This window comes from Macaca nemestrina, chromosome 15 (assembly GCF_043159975.1).
Source record: "Macaca nemestrina isolate mMacNem1 chromosome 15, mMacNem.hap1, whole genome shotgun sequence".
NCBI lineage: Eukaryota > Metazoa > Chordata > Mammalia > Primates > Cercopithecidae > Macaca > Macaca nemestrina.
This window is the reverse complement of record NC_092139.1, coordinates 18,538,941-18,557,580: the sequence shown is the minus strand read 5'-3', so window position 1 is coordinate 18,557,580 and position 18,640 is coordinate 18,538,941. Positions and strand designations below refer to the sequence as shown.

The window sequence follows — 18,640 nt, the reverse complement described above, 5'->3', positions numbered from 1 at the left end:
GGATTAGAGAATCGCAAACACCCAACTAGCTCTGATGTTCTGATTTTCTGACAACGTAGGGTATCCAGTGTCTTAGTCCTGGCTGTGCCTGCAACTCAAAGTGGCACCTTGGGCAAGTCACTGCCCCTCTCCAGAACCCACTCTCCTCAATCCGCCATTCACCTTCAAGCAGCCAACACTCCAGTCACACAAAACTTCTCACTGTGATCTAAACCATGAATTCTTCCCTGCATCGGTTCATGCTGCCCCTCTGAAACGCTCTCCTGCCCATTATCCACCTGGAGAACTGTTCATCTTTTTAAGACTGAGCCCAAGTCATTTGCTCCAGGGGGTCTTTCTGATTCCTGCAGGCAGAGTTAATCACTCCCTCTTTTGTTCTGTTCTGGTGCTTCTAGAAGAGCACCAGCCACTGGTTGTGTGTGTGTGTGTGTGTGTTTTCTCCACTAGACCGAAAGAGTCCTTGCAGACAGACCCTGGGTCTTCCTAATCCTAATGTTTTTGTGGTCCACACAGTGCCTGGCACAGAGTAGATGCTCAGTACATGCTGAGTAAGTAAGAATGAATGAAGCGGGGGAGGAGACTGCCAAGACCCCTTAGTGGTTAAAACCCTCTAGAATCCAGGGAAGGAGGCCAACCTCTTGCTGTCATCTGGTCTGAAGCTGCCCCCATCCCCAGTCCCAGCAATGGCCTGTCGTCTCAGCCACCCACACACTCTGCGGACTCAGAGAGTACCTTGGACAGCAACCAGACACTTTATAAAAAATGCTTTTATCCTCCATGAAGCTGCCGCTACAGGGAGCTATCTGTGCAGACCTGCGTCTCCGTGTGTGCATGGAGACATGTGCTTGTAGAAGAGGCCTTGCTTCTTCCATTTTTCAATCTATCCCAGGACTTTCTGAGGATCAGACAGGGAACCTATGTTTTTCATGTTTATGTTTCTGAATGTGCAGTCTCCGACCTAAAATAGGGGTGGCTGGGGTTAGGGGGAGCACTTTGGAATTCCCTTCCTCTAATAGTCCCTCGAGGAATCCACCCTTCTCTTCATCTGAGCCACATGTACCCAAATTGTCCACAACCCCTCTTCCAAGAAGTCCTCTGACTAAACCAACCAGATCTCAGTTCCTGGTTTTGGGGGTAGGGAGGAGAGAGGTGGTCTGTGTTCTTTGAGATCCATCCATTCAACAGGTATTTTCTGAGAAGTTATGAAAACACGGAGGCCGGGCGCAGTGGCTCATGCCTATAATCCCAGCACTTTGGGAGGCCAAGGCGGGCGTATCACGAGGTCAGGAGTTTGAGACCAGCCCGGCCAACATGGTGAAACACCGTCTCTACTAAAATACAAAAAATTAACCAGCCTTGGTGGCACATGCCTGTAATCCCAGCTACTCAGGAGGCTGAGGCAGGAGAATTGCTTGAACCTGGGAGGCGGAGGTTGCAGTGAGCCGAGATTGCACTATTGCACTCCAGCCTGGGCGACAGAGCAAGACTGTCTCAAAACAAAACAAAACAAAAAATCGCTTACATTATGTTTAACTTATTGGAGTCTCAGTTTGTTCACTTGTAAAATGGGGGTAGGGGTAGGTAGATATGCCTGCAACATCAAATCCTTAAAAGGGGGCAGCTTTATGGTTTATGCATTGACCCTCAGTGCAACACATCAGCTTCAACCTTCACCTAAAAGCAGGACTGGATGTCTTCATTCAGCTGTGTCCTTCCTGTGGGGCCCTAGTTAAGCCCCTTCCCTTCTTTGAGTCTCTGGTTGCAAAAGAAGTGGATTCTCTTCTCTAAGTTCTGGTTCAGCTGTGGGGTCCTGAGTTTCTAGGATTCTATACTGATGCTGGGGAGCCATGCAACTTCCTCTTTCTTCCTCCTGCCCCAAGGAAGGGGCTGGGGCCTCAGACAGGAGACTGGGACACACCAGAGCTTCCTGGGGATGGTAGGAGGGTACAGAAAGAGGAAGATCTGTCCTAGCTGGGGTGTGAGAGACAAGTTAACAGCTCAATTGTTATTTCAATTACACGGATTATTTGAAAACAATGTTACGAGTTTCATCACTGACAACCCCGGGAAATGGCTGCTATGGCAACCAGGGAAAAGAATGGCCCTGACCAACCAATCAGAAGTTCCAACTGTGCCCCAGTTTGTACAAACTCTCCCTCCTCCACAGGCCTCCCCCCATTCTCTGCTGGGGTGAGTGGGTGGGGGCTTGGGAGGAAGAGGAAAAGAAAGGGGCAAGAAAAGGCCACTCTGTAGAAGGGAAGAGGACAACTGAAGAAACTGAGGCACAAGGAGAAGTGGGATTCCTGGCATTGGCTGTTCATCCCACATTCTTCAAGTGTGAGAATGTATCTGACCCACTGCACCTTCCCAGTGCCCAGCACAGGCCTGGCACCCAGCAGATAGTAACAGGGCTTGTTCCAGAGCTGCCTGTGCTTGGGGAGGGGTTTCCCCTTCACACCCTTCATTCTCTGCTCACCATCCGGTGGGAGGGAATTCTCTTAGACCTTTTCCACGGAGGCCACACACAATTGGCCTTGTCTTTCACTGCCAGGAAAAGAACAGGCACGCGAAGAGCCTCTCACTGGCAGGTGAGATCTGTGCGGTTCTGGGGTGTCTCTGAGAGCCCTGGATGTCTTTCCCTGCTGCCCTCTGCAGAGGCCACCTCTCCCTGCAACGTCCTTTGGCCCAGCCTTCTCCAAATGAGGTACCCCAGTGGTCTCCAGAAAAAGTGTTTTTGCTTTGAGACTATCCTGTGCTCTCCCTGTTCAGAAAGAGGCCACCTTGATGGGAAGCTGGTTGGACTCTAGCTCTGCAAAATCTCCCTCCTGAAAGCCCATTTCCTACCTGGCCTGAGCTCCCTGCTGTCCACTCCTGTGTTCCCGAATCCCTCATCACATTTACTTTTAAAGAAACCCTTACATAGGGCTTACAAACGCTAGGCACTGTTCTAAGTACTTTACAAACATTAGCTTGTTTCATTCTCACCACAAGCCTGTAACGCAACTACTGTGATTATCATCTCCACTTTACAGATGGGGAAACTGAGGTGGTTAAGTTACTTGTATAAGGACAGGCAGCTAGGAAGGGGGGCAGCTCAGGGAGCACAATCCAGGCAGTCCAGCTTCCAGAATCCAAGTGCAGCTTCCAGAATCTAAGCTCTGGGCTGCCATTCTCATTCCTCCTGATAGATGATGATCCAGCTTGAGTCTTGCCTGATAGTCAAAAGACTCATAAAATTCAACTTTCGTTGCCTCATCTATTTATTTGTAGAGGCAGGGTCTCACTCTGTCACCCAGGCTGGAGTGCGGTGGCATGATCATAGCTCACCACAGCCTCAAACTCCCGGGCTCAAGCGATCCTCCTATCTCAGCCTCTGAAGTAGCTAGGACTACAGTCGTGTGCCACCACGCTTGGCTAATTTTTAAATTTTTGTAGAGATCGGGGTCTTGCTATGTTGCCCAGGCTTGTCTCAAACTCCTGGCCTCAAGTGATCCTCCTGCCTCAGCCTCTCAAAGTGCTCAAAGTGCTGGGATCACAGGTGTGAGCCAGCACGCCTGGCCTGTTGCCTCACCTTTTTATATCAGGAGCCTCCCAAGTGCTTGTCCTGAAACTTCTGTGCCCTCTTTTTGTATCTTCACAGTCAGGGAGTGGTAGACAGATACAAAGAGAGGAGGCACCTGAGGACGTTATCAATAAGTGGATGTCTGTAGATCAATGCTGGTTCTCACAGCCCAAAGTCCTGAGCTGGCTGTAAGGCAGGGAGGGGCATATTCATTAATTTGGTACCTACTATGAGGACACTATGTGCGCATTATCTCATTCATTCCAGCAAGGGGGGTCTTACACTCCTCATTTTACAGATGAGTAAACAGAGGCTTGGAAAGTCGAACACCTGCCCAAAACCATTCAGCTAAAATGTATCCAATAAGGATTGGTGCCCAGATCTGTCTGTCTCTGACTGCCATTAGCAAAAGACATGATTCCTGTCCTCAAGGGACCAGTTAGAGAAGCAAGACAGGTAACAATGGTTCGCAAAGGGCTGCAAGGGGGTGCTGAGATTGAATAGATGTAAGGGCACAGCCCAGGTGAGCAAAGGTTTGCAGGTGGGAATGGGCCCTGGAGCAATGGCCTAGCAGGTCTGTGTCTGAGCTCATCAGGTGATCATGTCAGATGACGAGATGGGGCTTTGAACGCCAAGCAGATGGTTTGGCGCTGACAGGCGAGGCCACAGGGAGCCATTGCTGTCTTAGGAGCCTCTTTCCCTCCCTCCTGAGGCAGCCTCCCTCTCACGCAGCACAGCAATTTCCCAAAGCATTTTCTCTAATTTGTGATTGTTTTTCTAACCAGAAGCAGCAAGAGTCTCCAGCTTCTCCCAGGCCATAAGCCGAGTCTAATGGAGCTGCCAAAGTTGCAGGTCTCCACCCCTAGCCCAGCCCACTTGGGGACTTACAAGTCCCTCTGTCCCAAAAGCCCCCCACGGTACTAGGCAGGCTGCAGGGAGGGTCTTATGGTCCCAAATCCAGGGGCTTCTTTCCCAGCCTGAAGCTGGCTGAGTTGATGCAGAGACCTGGGAATGACTTTAAGCTGGGGCCACCCACTGCCGGCTGATGGTGCCTCACGGACCTCAAGGGCTGGTACCCTGGGACAGAGAGTGGCATGAGGGCTCTGGGAGGAAGCCAGGGGCTACTCGAGGGCTCTAGGAGGGGCAGGGGCTGAGTGAGGAGGCCAGGGCTCTGTGAGTAGGGGTGAGGGCTCCTTGAGGGAATGCAGGCTCAGAGACGAGATGAGTCTTCAGTTCGGAGGACAGAAAATCTGTGAGAGAACAGGGGCTCTGGAAGGGGCAGGCATGCCAGAAGGTGACCAGGAGCTAAGTGACAGGAGGTGCTCAGGGACGGAATGGGGGCTCAGGGACGGGATGGGGGCTCAGGGACGGGATGGGTTTCCAGGAGGGCTGGGGGCTCTGTGGAGGGTTAGAGCTTTCACAGGGGGTGCAGGAGCTCTGTGGAGATTCTGGGGAATTGGGGGCTCTATCACATGAGAGGACCAGGCCTCCACAAGGAGACAGGGACTCCAACAAGAGACGGGCACTCTGTGGGAGGTGGGGATCTGGCCAGGGGCTCGGCTGCAGGGCTGGGTTTGTGAGCATAAAGGCTCGGAAAAGAGAGCACGGGCTCAGTGAGGGGATGGGGGCTAACCTGCAGGGGTCAGAGGCTCCGGAAGGGGCTTGGGGCTTTCCAAGAGGATGAGGGCTTGGAGAGAAATGGTGGCTTATGAAGGGACAGGGGCAGTGAGAGAGTGGGAAGGCCCTTCCTCCAAGTTTGTTTTGGGGATTAAATGCAGCCATCTCCTCCCTGACCCACTACCCGGGTGCCCTGCCTCGGCTGACCCATCCTAGCCACAGGGTTGTCTCCTTGGCTTACACAGCCCTGTGCCCCTGATGGTCCCCTCACCTTGGTCCTCTGCTCCACCACTCCCCCACCCACCTCTCCTCAAGGCAAGATCCTGACGCTCCCTTTACTAACTCCTCCACAAATGCCCCACTCTGCACCCATTTCCTCAAAGTCACCTCTACAGATTTTGATATCCTCCTACAGCCCAAATGCATTATCAGGTCGGTACTTCAGACACCTGTAATGATCAATAAGGTAGTCCTCCCTCACAGCCAACCTCAATCTGTCTAGCTGCAAGTGCAACCCATTTCCTCTGTTCTGTCCTGGAAATAGAACAAAAAGGCTGATCTACAGGCCACTGTTCATTCCATTCTTCATCGCTTTGGATACATAAAGTCTCCTCTCAAACTTCTCTCTTCTGGTCCTTTTGGTTGGCTTTTCTAATCATTATCTTTAGGATCAGGTACCTTCAAATGCTGTGTTAAGATTTTATCAGAGCCTGGCACATAGTAGGCTCACAAGAAATGTATCTTGGGCCGGGCGCGGTGGCTCAAGCCTGTAATCCCAGCACTTTGGGAGGCCGAGACGGGCGGATCACGAGGTCAGGAGATCGAGAGACCATCCCGGCTAACACGGTGAAACCCCGTCTCTACTAAAAAATACAAAAAAACTAGCCGGGCGAGGTGGCGGGCGCCTGTAGTCCCAGCTACTCGGGAGGCTGAGGCAGGAGAATGGCGTAAACCCGGGAGGCGGAGCTTGCAGTGAGCTGAGATCCGGCCACTGCACTCCAGCCTGGGTGACAGAGCAAGACTCCGTCTCAAAAAAAAAAAAAAAAAAAAAAAAGAAATGTATCTTGGATGGATGGAGAAGTTGGTAGACTTCGAGGGTGAATGAGGGTGGAGAGATGAGTAGTAAGAAGATGGAAAGAAAGGTGGTGATATGACTGTAAATGATGGGTGGGTGGATAATGGGTGGAGGTGGGTGAGGGGTGAACTGCAGGCAGATGGATGTTTAAATGGAGGTGGGTGGGCTGGAGGATGATGGATTGGATAAATGGATGGATTGATGAATGGGTGGATGGATGGATGGATGGGTGGGTGGATGGATGAGTGGATGGATGGCTGGCTTAGATGGGATGCTGGCTGGATGAATAATCTCAACTGGCATCTCAATTTTCCCCTATATATCCCAAGTATAGGCTCCCCTAATGGTTTGGTTAATGGACCCCAGTTCTCCCAGACACCAGGCCTGAAGCTTTGTCATATTTCATTCCTCCGTCTCCCTTATCTCCCACAAGCAAACAGCTCTGAGTCCTGTTGATCCTATTTCCTTGGGGCCTTTCTCCCTGGCCCCTGTTCTCTACAACTTCATTAAGCCCCCACCCCACTTATCTCCTGGACAATTTCAGCTGCCCCTGTCTGTTGCCTCCTTTCTCTTTCCCTCAAGTCCATCCTAAAACACTGCCAACAGGAAATTCTTTCTACAGCTTAATTCCAGCCAGCAACCTTCAATAACTTCCTATTGCCTACATTCCTCAGCCTGGAGCTCCACGCATCTGAATTCAGCTACAACTTCCCTTTCTGGTCCTCTCTGTCTTTCCTCCCCTCCATGTCCTCTGTGCCCTGGTCAACGGGGCAACCGGCTGGCACCCAAGCCTTTGCCAAGCTCCTCCTCTTTGCTCACGCTCTTCCCACCTGCTGGAAAGCACCCCCAACCTCCACCCATACCCTCCACTTGCGGCAGCATCATCCTAGCTTCAATACACAGCTCAAATGCTGCCTCCCCACGAAGCCTCCCCTGGTGCCCGTGACCAGATAGAGCCAAGTGTGCCACTTCCTCAAGAGCATTTATGGAGCACCTACTATGTGCCCAGCTGGCAAATAGGGTCCCGATGGTGGGAGGGCTAGGACACAGGAGAGACACAACCTTTGCCTTCCAAGGTACACAGCCTGCTCATGTAGTCATGTGTGTATGAGCATGCAGGTGCGTACAAACATATACAGAATTCAAGGGGAAAAATAAGGGCATGGCTAGGTGCAGTGGCTCACGCCTATGTGAGACTCTGTCTCAATAAATAAATAAATAAACAATAAAAAAATAAGGGCAAAATAGCACAGTATTAGTAGCTAAGGCTTATGGAACACTGAATATGGGCCTAAGTGCACTGTTCTAAGTGCTTTACTTCTAATAATTCATTTCACCTTCTCAATAATCCTATGAGGTAGGTACAGATGAGGAAACTGAGGCAGAAAGTCACTCAGCTAGTAAGTGGCAGGGCGAAGATGGGAACCCTGGAAGTCTGGCTCCCAGGCAGTTCTCTCAACAGCGCACAGTAGTGTGTCATGAATAGTGCTGTTGGAGTGGGGAGGGCAGAGAAAAGCCATGATAAGGCTCATTCTGACCTCCCAGCTCCCCTCCCACCCTGCCAACCCATCTCCCTTCTTTTCAAGCCATTTGAATAAATGGACACTGAAATAGACTCAGCTAGGGGCAAAGGATTCAGTCTGCTCTGAGACACCATAGGGCCCTGGGCAAGTTCCAGCCTCTCCCTGGGCCTCAGTTTCCCTTCTGTATCATGGGCTTGGATTGGTTAGTCCCTAAAGGCCCTTTCAACTCAAAAATGCATAACCCTAAACACAGTCACTTGGATCCTAGAAGACGCAAGCCTTGGCAGCCTCCTGGCCTAGGGGCTGGGCTGCCTCTCCTGGGAACTCTCTGTTGTCCCTGAATACACAATTTTAGCCTCTGGTCCCTGTGGGCCCCACTGTGAGGCCACAGTCCTGTGTCTAGTTACCTGAGTCTGTCTGGCTTGTCACCTACCCATCATCTTGTCTACCCGCTGACCTGGATCCACCTGCTTCTGCTACCCATCCATCAGTCTGCCTGTGCCCATCCACCTTGTGTCCCCCGCCTGCCTGGTGCCTGTCACTCTGCCCATCACACACACACGCGCGTGCGCACACATACACACGCACACACTCCACCTCCCCAGCTCCCCTCCCCTACTCTGCAAACACTACGGTGACAACAAAGAAGACGGGGCGGGGCCTTCTGCTTTTTTCACTCACAGAGGGGTCTGTGGTGTTAACATCTGGACCCACTTTCCAGAAGCCAAAACAGTTCTCTGCCATCCAGCATCCTTCCCTTCCCCAGGGACCCCCAGCCCCCTCTTAGCTGGCCCCAAGGGCTTCTACTTGAGGAATCTGGTCAGGGCCACGCGCCTCCTGCCAAAAATGTCCAAGTGGTCCCTGAAGAAATCATCGGACAAGAGCGTGTAGATCTGTGTACAAGGATGTTCATGGCAGAATTGTTTGTAATAGCGAAGGATTGGAAACAACCCAAATGTCCAACAGTGGGGGCTGGTTAAATGAATTATGGGCCAGCCACACAATGGAGAACCATGCAGCTCTTAAAAAATGATGATGTAGATGTATATTTATCGAAATGGCAAGACATTCACAATATATTATAGGGTGAAAAAAAGCAGGTTATGGAGGCATATGTATAAAGCAAGATGCCATTTTTATTTTTTAAAAATCTATATATGTCAAGAAGGATATGCACTGAAATGGTAGCCAAGTGGTGGTAAAATTATGGCTAATTAAAAATGCTTTCATATATAAAAAGATACATACATATATACATATATATATAAATGTACACACGCACACACATAGAGAATCACTCTGTATTAAATACTTCCTATGAGCCCAGTGCAGTGCTAAGCACTTTGTCTGTATTACTTCATTGCTCCAGAGTCCTTGGAGGTAGGTTTTATTAAAACCATTTTCTAGATGAGGAAACTGAGGTTCACTCAGCTATTAAGTGGCAGAGTCGGAACTTCAACTCTGCTCTGTCTGCTTCCAGAGCCCGTGCACCTAATCACTAGGTTGTCATATTTCTCATTTTGTTTATCTGTAACTTGCCTATTAAATATATATATATGGCCGGGTGTGGTGGCTCATGTCTGTAATCACAGCACTTTGGGAGGCCAAGGCGGGTGGACCACCAGAGGTCAGGAGTTCGAGACCAGCCTGCTCAACATGGTAAAACCCTGTCTCTGCTAAAAATACAAAAATTGGTCAGGCGTTGTGGCAGGTGCCTGTAATCCCAGCTACTCGGGAGGCTGAGGGAGGAGAGTTGCTCGAACCCAGGAGGCAGAAGTTGCAGTGAGCCAAGATTGTGCCATTGCTCTCCAGCTTGGGCAACAAGAGTAAAACTCCGTCTCAAAAAAAAAAAAAAAAAAAAAAAAAAAAAAATATATATATATATATATATATATATATATATATATATATATATATATATATAATATCTGTGGATCCAGGAGCTCCCCACCAGCCAGTGCATCCTTTTCTCCTCTCTAAGTGCCTGTGTATTAGCATGGTCCAGCTCTCTGGGGAGGGGCCAGGCAACCCTGGTTAGAGTTGGGCCTAACTCTAACTCAGACTTCAAGGCTACATGGCCTCAGGCCCCCTCTCCTCACACCCAAATTTAATTCAGTGAATGGAGTGAGTGCAGCTTTGCACCATATGCCACGCTAGACCCTAGGGAGGAAAAAATGAGAAAGCCCAGCGCCTGCCTTCAAGATCTTCTCATCCAGGGCTTGGTTTCTCAGCCTCCACACTATCAACAGTTTGAGCTACATGAGTCTTTGCAGTGGGGTGGGGCGACTGTCTTGTGCGTTGTAGGCGGTTTAGCAGCATCCCTGGCCTCTACCCATCAGATGACAGCAGCAGCCTTCTACACAGTAGTGACAGCCAAAAATGTCTCGAGACATTGCCAAGAGTCCTCTGGGGGGCAAAATTGCCCCCAGTTGAAAAACACTGATCTAATGTGCTGCAGATGACACAAGGCAGGCAGTGAGAAAAGAAAACTAAACTAATTGCTACAGAGGTTCAAAATATAGACAGGAGTCACGTGTGCCTGGCTGGGTCCAAGAAAGCTTCCGGGGATGAACCTGTCCCCAAACCTTGAGAGCGCCTCAAGCTTCTTTCCATTCTACAGACTCATCCTGGATGGTGAGCTCCTCCTTCCTCATGGCCTCAAAACTCTGTTTCCAGCCCAGAACTCTCCGAGTGGGCCTAGATGTTTTTGCATGACTATTCATCAGGCATCCCCACTCATGTATCCCACTAGGATCTCACCTCGACCTGTCCACAGCTGGTCCCCACCTCTTCTTGAAAGCCCTTCTCCTCTTCATGTAGCATCTTCACGACCCACACAGCCTCCTGAGCCAGGAATGGGGACTCCTTCTCTCCCCCATGCCCATGCAGTTACTCAGCTCTATCCATTCCACTCCCACAAGCCTCACGAGTGAGTGCCCCTCCATGACTCAGAATCAGACACCAGCAGCCCAGGACCTGGTCTTCCCCACCCAGCAGCAGGATGAGGCTTCTAATGGTGAATCTCCATGCGCCGCTCCCATGCTGAAAACCTGTGTGTGGCTCCCCACTGCTCTCGGGATGAAGGCCAAGCTCCTTGTATGGCTTTCAAGACCCACAGGACCTGGCTGCTGCCCACCTTGCTGGCCTGGTTTCCCGTGACTCCCACTCCCTGAACCCCACTTCAGCCAACTGAACTCGCAGTTCCTCTGCTATTCTCCCTCCTCTTAGGGCCTTGGTACCCCTTGGCTTGGAGGCTGCCTTCCCTGCTCTTGTTCCTCCCTACCCCCCTTTATCCCATAGATAACCGCGAGACAGCCTGCAGGTGTGCCTCAACATCATTTCCTCCTAGAAGCCTCTGCTGCCCCGCCCATTGGCTGTCACAGTTACGAGAATTGTTCGTCTTCCTCCCTGGTCCACCAGACTCCTGTCGGCTGGGATTCAGGCTGCTTGCTCACCATTGTGTCTCTACCATGCAGCACAATGCTTAACACATAGTAAATGCTTTAGGTATATATGTAAATGTATATATTTTAAACTGGATAATGAATGGATGGTCAGACAGGCAGATGGGTGATGCAACGAAAAGGGGCTATTTGGGTTGGGTCCTTAATGCTTTGGAATATCTTCAGGGAAGGGCGTTCAGGTGGAAGGGCAGGTGGGGCTGGATGCAGGAGTGTCAGATTGGAAGCACAGTGGGAGATAAAGGAGGATGCAGACGGATTACAAGGACCTTGAATGTCATGGTGCCGAGTCTGGACTTAATTCAGTAGGCAATGGGGAGCCATGGAAGGGTTTTAATCAAGCCGGTGACACGATCCCACCTGCGTTAGAGAAAATACGCTCTGGTTGCCACAGGGGTTGCAGCGGGAGGGTATCAGAGGCTGGGAGGCCAGGGAGGAGGCTGCCACAACAGGTTAGGCATGAGCCAGTGAGGTCTGAGCTGGAGCAGGGATCGCGAGATGGATGAGAGGGGAGAAAAGGTAGAGATTAGGATGAAATGAATCTGTGGGACTCTAGAACATGTTCCTACACTGCCGGCTGCATGCAGGGACTCCACCTTCCTCAAGGCAAAGGAAGAAGGATCCTGAAGTCAGAGACAGATCCTGGTGGTCCTAACTCACTTCCCCTCCTGCAGGGGTGCAGGCAGCCAAAATCATGTGCAAAACCAAACAGGGAGGAACCACTGCCCTTACCCCATGGGAACCAAGGAATACAAATGGAGAGATACGAATAATAACGATACTGCTTTACGTATGGGGTGTCCTATGTGCCAGGCATCGTGCTCAGGACCATACATGCTCATGCACATTTAATCTTCACAACAACCCAATGAGACAGGTATTATATTTTCCTCCATTTCACAGAGCAAGAGACTGAGGCTCAGAGAGGCAAAGTAACTTGCCAGCAAGTCACAAACTCAGGCTGGTTGGACTCCAATGCCTACGCGCTTAATCATCTATTTATATTATGCACAGGAAAGAGCTGGTAACAAGTGGATGGCTGAAGGCTTGTGGGTCTGACGACAAAGCAAGAAGTTCCCAGCCTAATCCCAATGTGACAGCAGGAAGGAGCCTGCTGATGGGGCGTGGAGGGAAATGTGGGGGGAGAAGGGAATTCCTCCAGGTTTCTGCACCTCATGTGTTTGAAATCAGATCCACATATTCAGAAAGGTGTGTGCCCATTGTAAGAGAACTGAGCTAAGGAGTGAGCAGTGAACATATCCTTAACCCCCAGATGGGCCACCTTTGGAGTAATTAAAGAAAGGGATCCTTCTCTGGGGGTAAGCCACCCCATAGGCCATGGCTGGTAAGCATATGAAGCCTTTTTGCAAATTAGAGAAAGATGCTCCCCTCCTCCAGGCAGGCACCTGACTTGGACAGTGGAGCTTAAAATAGATTTCAGTCCCCACTCTCCTCCTGCATTAAATGTCCTTGGACAGTCAACAACCTGCCCAACTGCATATAACAGCCATGCCCCCAGCCTTCCTGTCCTGCACCTCTGTTTCCAAGTAGCCACTCTGTATCATCAACAATGAGAAAATGTCCCTCCTGCCAGATACACAGAGCTCAAATCACTCCACAGACAACTTTCTTGTTAGGCCTTGTCTCCTCCATGAAGGGAAAGACAGTCCTACCATGCCCACCTGCCCTGATGAAAAGTTGAGGTCAGAGCCTGTCCTGGTGGTGAAATATCTAGGCTCTCTCTACAGGGGCCAGAATCAAAACACAAGGTTCTAGGAAGGAGAGGCCCTGACTCAAGAGCTCCATCTTAAAGGTGCTCTGAGGAACCCAGGGTGGAGGGTGTGCCCACTCTTGCTGGGGGCATGAGGCTTTTCTCTCTGAGCCTGGCCTGAGGCCTGGGTTTCCTTTCAGCCTGATTCCCCACCTGGTCCCCAGCCCCAGCACCCTTCCTGGCTCAGCTATGGGGAGGAATGAGGAAGTCCTCGGCCGTGAGGCCTCAGCCCACCCACCACCATAGGGTCTTCTATTCCCCCACTCTCTCCCAGGCCGTGCAGTGCCAGCTGCTGCCTGTGTTATATAAACAGAAATCATTCACTTTCTCTCCCTCTACCTGAGGCTGCATTTCAGACTGGAGTTTCCTGATGGAAGAAAAAGGGGAGGGGGAAGAACAGAGAGAGAGGAGAGGAAGTTTAATTGGCTGACTCTTATCGCCCATGTGGTAAATAAACTGGCTGCTCCGAACTTTGCCAACTCGGGAAGAGACGGGCCCTCCTGGGCTCCCTGCCCCAGCTATGGCCCGGCCCTGTCAGAGGGCTTCAGAAAGCAGCGCTCCTGCAAAGCCCTCAGAAAGACCAATGCCTGGGGAAGCAGCAGGGGCATCGGGGGTTCCAGCCTCCAGGTATGATTATTCCAGAGCACGACCAGAAACATCCTGAGATCACAGCCACCCTTTTGACAGAAAGGCTGTGACTCACCCGGAGGTCACAACACACTTTTAGGGGCCAAACTTTGTCCTCTGCTTCTGCTACTTGGCTTCTCTGCTAAAGGCATTCAACAGCTTTCTTCCCGCACTGGACTGGGAGCACTGGGGTCTAACTTGAACACTTCATGCTGGATTTAAGCAAGCGTCTTCTTGTCCTGCCTGCAGCATGAAGCCAAGAAATGGCTCTGTTTTGCCCCAGGCCTACCCAACACATAAGGAGCGTTGGTGAGGCCTGGAAGTCAAGATGCCTGGGTTCCTATTCTGGCTCTGGGTATAGCTTACCATGTGACCTCGGGCCGCTGTTGCCAATCCTTGAAAATAGAAAAGAGGGCAGCCCAGGTGGTCTCCAATATGCTGATCGCAGTTAGGAATAGGGAAAGGGGTTCTCATCTCCAGGGGCCCTCGATGGGGACGCATAAGAGGTACAGGTGTCCCTTAGCTGAGAGAGACCTGGCTGGCTTTATAAAGTACCTGCCCCCGAGGCACTGGCAGTGGTGGTCCCAGAAGGGCACATGGACATCTCCAGGAAGCAGTGTTTAAATGTTGGCAATGCCCTTCCCTTCCAGGAGGAATGGAAGAGGAGAGTTCCAGACACTGGGACAAGGAGGGAAATAAGGGTGAAGTAGAGAAATGACTGGGGCAGGGAACAGGTGAGTGCTACAGAAAAACTGAGGCAGACAGGACAGAAGATGGGTCCTGGAGGACGGGGAAATGGTCATCGATGGGCAAAGACCAAAGAATGTCACTATGGGTGTAGAGGCCAAATTTCAACAAGGGCTGTAGACTAGAGGCAACTGAGGGGGACGGAGTGGGCACTGAAGGACACATACACGGGATACTAATGAAGGACAAAGAGTCATGGTCGTTAGGGTGGAGCCTTTGGGCCCCAGGGCAGTGGTGATGCTGATATAGGGTAGTGGCGCTGACCAGTGGGAGAAGAGGATGAGATCCTGAACCTGAGTGGAGGGGCCACAGAGAGCTGGCAACAGCCAAAGCCCTCGAATGAGCCGCTGCCTGTGCTGGGGGCACCTTGGCCAGCTCCAGAAAGCTGGGGAGTGCTGGAATCAGCCCCAGGGAAAAAGAAGCTGGCATTCGCAACCCTGGCGACGCCCGAAGGGGTGGGAGAGAAGAGGTTCCCAGGAGCGAGCGCCTTGGAAGCCCTGAGCGGCCTCAAACAGCAGTTTCTCTGCCCGCCACAAGGGGGTGCCCTGCACCTCGGGGAGACCTCGGGGGACCCGGGATCAGCTCTGCCCGCTGCAGCCACGCCTGGGACAGGGCCCGACAGTGCCAGAGAAGAGGCAGCCGGGAGGCGCGAGCGAGACGGGTCCACATTGTGCCCACCCAGGGCTGCCCAGCACCCTGCGCGCCCACGCAGTCCACTCTTCCCAGTAAACGCCGCGGCCCCCGAGGGTTAGCCCTAAGTGGCAATCTCTTTGGACGTTAGGCAGTCGGGGGCCCGGTCCTTCTTCCGAATCCGGGACGGTGTCTCCGAAGTCGAGTCCTAAGGAAGAGGGCAGCGCTGGTCCTCGCTCACCGCCAGCCCGCCCGACGGCCAGAGGGCAACAGGGTCGCGCGGGTGGGGCCGGCAGGGGTCCCTGTGGGCCGGTTCCCCGGCTCAGAGGGGGCCAGAGCCATGCGTGTCGCCGCGGCTGGAGTCAGCCTCCGGGTGCCCCCGGACGCGGCACGACCTCGCACACACACACCGCGCGCACACGCTCGCGCCGTGCGGTATTTCCCGGCCCCGGACCCCGCCTCTGGGAGGGGCCGGGGAGCCGAGCCCCGCTAGCAGGGTTGGGGGACCGGGAACGCCTGGGTCCCAGCCTTCGCGTCAGGGCTGTGCGCCACCTTCCCAGCTCCTTTTGGAGCGCCGGCTCGGCCCCTGGCGTTGCCACCCCTCGGCCCGCGGGGGTCCCGGAGGCTCCCGGGCGCGCGACGGACGAGGTTGTGGGGACGGGTGGGGGCTGCGGGCTTTGGGCCGAGAGGCGGCTCGGCTCCGCGCCGGGGAAAGTTTGGACGTGGGAAACTCCCTCCCCGCCCGCCCCGCCGAGAGGAGGGGGCGCGCAGGGCCGGGCGCAGGCACCCCGGCTCCTCCTGCGGCTGGAGGCTCGCCCCCCGCGCCGCCTGCCCGGCCGCTCCCGCCGACCAGGGGGCTCCCTCCCCGCCGGGCAGCCTCCCCTCGGCGGCGATCCGGCCGCCCCTCCCGCGGCACTCCGCGCTCTTACCTCGGGGAGCGGCCCGGGGCTCCCCCCAGTCCTGCCGCCTCGGGACGCTGCGTGGGGCGGAAGCCCGGCGCGGGCGACGGGCGAGTCCGGAGCCCCGCGGCCGCCCGGAGGAGCCGGAGGGAGAGCGGGAGCGAGAGGGGGAGCCGCGGCGGCGTGTGCGCGCGTGTGTGTGAGCGAGAGAGCGAGAGAGCGAGGGAGTGAGCGAGCGAGCGGGAGCGAGGGAGTGTGCGTGTCTGACTAGGGGGGAAGTGTGCAAGGGACGGATCCCTTCCTTCCTCCCGCAGCCTCTGGTGGAGACTCGGAGAATGCAGCGCCCGCCGGGCAGGAGCGCCGCACAGTGCCGAGCAGCAGGCGGCCGCCGGGCCCGGACCCCCGCAGCCGGGGAGCCCCGGCCCCCGCCCCAAGGATCGCGCCCCTCCTACGCCACGAGGGGACGGCCTTTCCCTCTCTCGGGCGGCCCAGTCCCAGGAAACCCCACAGGGGACAGTGCCCCTCCCTCCTCCAACCCTAGATCCGCGCGGAGGGAGCGCCCCCAGGAGGGGGACCATCTACCTCCCCGCCTGGCAGCTCCCCCGGTGGCCGCAGCTTGAGACCGGAGCTTATTCCCCCACCTGATTTTACTGCAACTACGGCTTCCCATTTCCGCCCCCGACTACCACGGCAGGCCGCCTTCAGAGGAGCGGGGCCTCAGGCGAGGGTAGGAGCAGTGTTCTCCAGTGGCCACCCCTGGCTTGCTGCCCAGAAAGGCCCCTTGCACAGACCAGATCGGCCAGTTCAGAAACAGTCACTGTGCATTGAGGTGGACAGAGACCAGGTGCCTAGGGCTGAGTCCCCAGGCAGGTGGGAGGTCGGGTGTACCCGGGAGAGAACCTTGTGGGCTTTTCCTCTGGAGGGTTCTGCTGGACATCCCTGTAACCAACAAAGTAAGCAGGCAAAACAAGACGCCTCCATCCTTAACTTGGTGCCACCTTGACCTGGAGAAGTCTCCCAATAAAATCTTCCCACTGCCCAGAAATTCCTTGCTAGTCGGGTTTTCCGTTCTTTAAAAAATCCGGCTGGTCCGCTCCCTGATGTTTTTTCCACCTGGTCCTGCTTCTTTCTATTGCTGCCTGGCTCTCCTTACTGCCTCATCTCTCTGGGATGAGGCCTAATGGAGGAGACCCTCCCACCCCCACTCCTGAGTTTTCAATATGAGGTTGTTGATGGTAGGATAGGACCAGTGACTCCCATCGACCCACACTTTATCTTGGGTTGTGGGTCCCCTTAGGAGTTACCCGCCCCCCTACTCCCCATGGCTTCCAGATAGGTGGGTGAAGGATAACAGGAGACTGGACAGCTGCAGACCTCTGTCCTGCCAAGCTGCCGATGACCAGCCATTTAATCACCCACAATCAGCTGCTGAAGTTCATGGCAAAGAAGGGGCAGGGCCCTCCAGGAACCCCGGCTCTACCTCATCCCTATCCTTCTCTCCTCCTCGCCTCCTTTCCCAATTTCCATCTCCATCTCCACACCCTAGTCCTTCTCCCTGATTATTGGAATCACCTCTCCTGCTGGCTGCCCCTCCGGCCCCTCCTACTAAACTCCATCATTCATTTATTTATTTTGAGATATATTCTCCACTGTGCCAGGCTGTTCCCTCCCCTAAGTCCTTCTCTTGGTTTATTTCCCTTCATTGATCTCTTCCAGCCTTGCCTTTCTATTGTCTTCCTTTTCCCCATCCCTCTCCTCTCTATTCTTAGCCTCCACTCTTTCATGCTTTCGGAGACCAGAGGCCAGCCTTCCAGATGCATCTCTTCACTTTTCTTTCTCTCCTCCTGCTCTGACTCACTTTTGCTGTTTGCTCCAGTTCCCACTCCCTCTTCGCCTCTTCCTCCAGGCCCCGGTGTGTGCTGTTCATCTCCAGAGTCAGACCTACTTAGTTGTCCACAGGTTGTTTTGGCCTGGGACACTGTTGCTCTCACATCTACATGCACACAGTAGGTGCTCAATAAATGTTATTGAACGAACTGCTGTCACATCTCTCTCTTTTGCTCTGGTCTCTCTCTTCTCTCTTTTTTATGAGATGGGTCTCACTATGTTGTCCAGGCTCGATTCCTGGACTCAGGTGATCATTCTGCCTCAGCCTCTCAAGTAACTGGGACACCAGGCATGTGCTGCTGCATCCAGCTCCCCATGACTCTTTATTAGGCCCTCAGGTTTTCCTATCCCAATGTTTCCTAATTTCAGGCTCATTCTACCATTATTTCCAATTCTTCCTTCAACAGACTTTCTCTGAGCATCCACTCTGTTGTGAGCACTTCGGCTAAGCTCTGAGAACACACTGAATGTTTACTGAGCACTTGCTGTGTGCCATAGTTTTGCTTTTAAGTCCTCACAATAACCAGGTACTAGTATTAGCCCATTTTACAAATGAGGAAACTGAGACACAGCGTTGAAATAGCAAGATCATTCAGATGGCAAGTAGGGAGATCAGGTTGATGCATTGGGCCTGGCTCAGATCTCTTACTCTGGTCTGGGAGAAGGTAAGCTGGGACTTCTGCTGCAGTGTGGAAGGTGCAGCAAGAGGCAGCGTGGTGTGACAGAGGAAGAACTGGGCAAACCGGGGCTCTGAGAGCAGCTCTGCCACATGCAGACTGTGTGACCCATGGGCAAGCCACTTCCCCCAGCGTTGATGTGAAGAGAAAATGAGATGATAGTA

General features: G+C 53.3%; 1 protein-coding gene across 2 annotated transcripts in view; it reads right to left on the bottom strand.

The window, feature by feature from the left end:
• The window catches only part of LOC105496472 (cadherin 22), a 135,815-nt gene extending 119,500 nt beyond the window's left edge, over positions 1 to 16,315 (bottom strand). The window contains exon 1 of one of the 2 annotated variants that reach the window (XM_071079203.1): positions 15,943 to 16,315. The gene's annotated coding sequence lies outside the window, so the exon portion shown is untranslated. The remainder of the gene's footprint in view (positions 1 to 15,942) is intronic. The other variant, XM_024797501.2, reaches the window with a different exon arrangement.
• Between the last annotated feature and the right edge of the window lie 2,325 nt (positions 16,316 to 18,640).